Source organism: Sinocyclocheilus anshuiensis, unplaced genomic scaffold (genome assembly GCF_001515605.1).
Source record: "Sinocyclocheilus anshuiensis isolate Anshui unplaced genomic scaffold, SAMN03320099.WGS_v1.1 scaffold451, whole genome shotgun sequence".
Taxonomy (NCBI): domain Eukaryota; kingdom Metazoa; phylum Chordata; class Actinopteri; order Cypriniformes; family Cyprinidae; genus Sinocyclocheilus; species Sinocyclocheilus anshuiensis.
This window is the reverse complement of record NW_015549630.1, coordinates 566,628-567,226: the sequence shown is the minus strand read 5'-3', so window position 1 is coordinate 567,226 and position 599 is coordinate 566,628.

Below are 599 nucleotides of genomic sequence, written 5' to 3'. Positions count from 1 at the left end.
AGAGGGGTCGGCGTCAGTAAATAACTGAATGTCGATGGGAGAAGAAATTAAGTTATTATAAAAGAAAGATAGGCCGTTCCATTGTTTAAGAAAGGATATCCATAAGCTGAGCTCGTTGCAGCACGAGTCGGTTAGTGATACTCGATCCTCTAGTGCGTGGGCGGAGGACGCGAGAGAGAGGAGATGCGAGATGAAAGGGCGGCCCTGCGGGATGATGCGCATCGCGAAATTTAGATGACCGAGAATGGATAGCAGCTCGCGTTTGGAGCAGCTTGGGTTGTCTAAGAGGGTGGAAGCGACCAAGATCGTTTTTTCCTTCTTTTCCTTCGGCAGAGAAGCCTGGCATTTTTGAGAATCTAAGTTGATACCCAAAAATTCGCTCGGGCCCGTCGGGCCCGCGGTTTTGTCTTGGGCGAGAGGAATCCTCTGCAAAAAAGCTCTGCAAAAACCTTTTGGGTTGTCAAAAGATGTGCGGCTGGGATGGATTCAAGAGGCGGGATGATTAAGAAATCGTCTAAAAGATGGATCAGGTAGGGTATTGCGTAATTGTTGGAGAGGATCCAGCAGATTGCCTCTTGACAACATGTCGAAAATTTTTG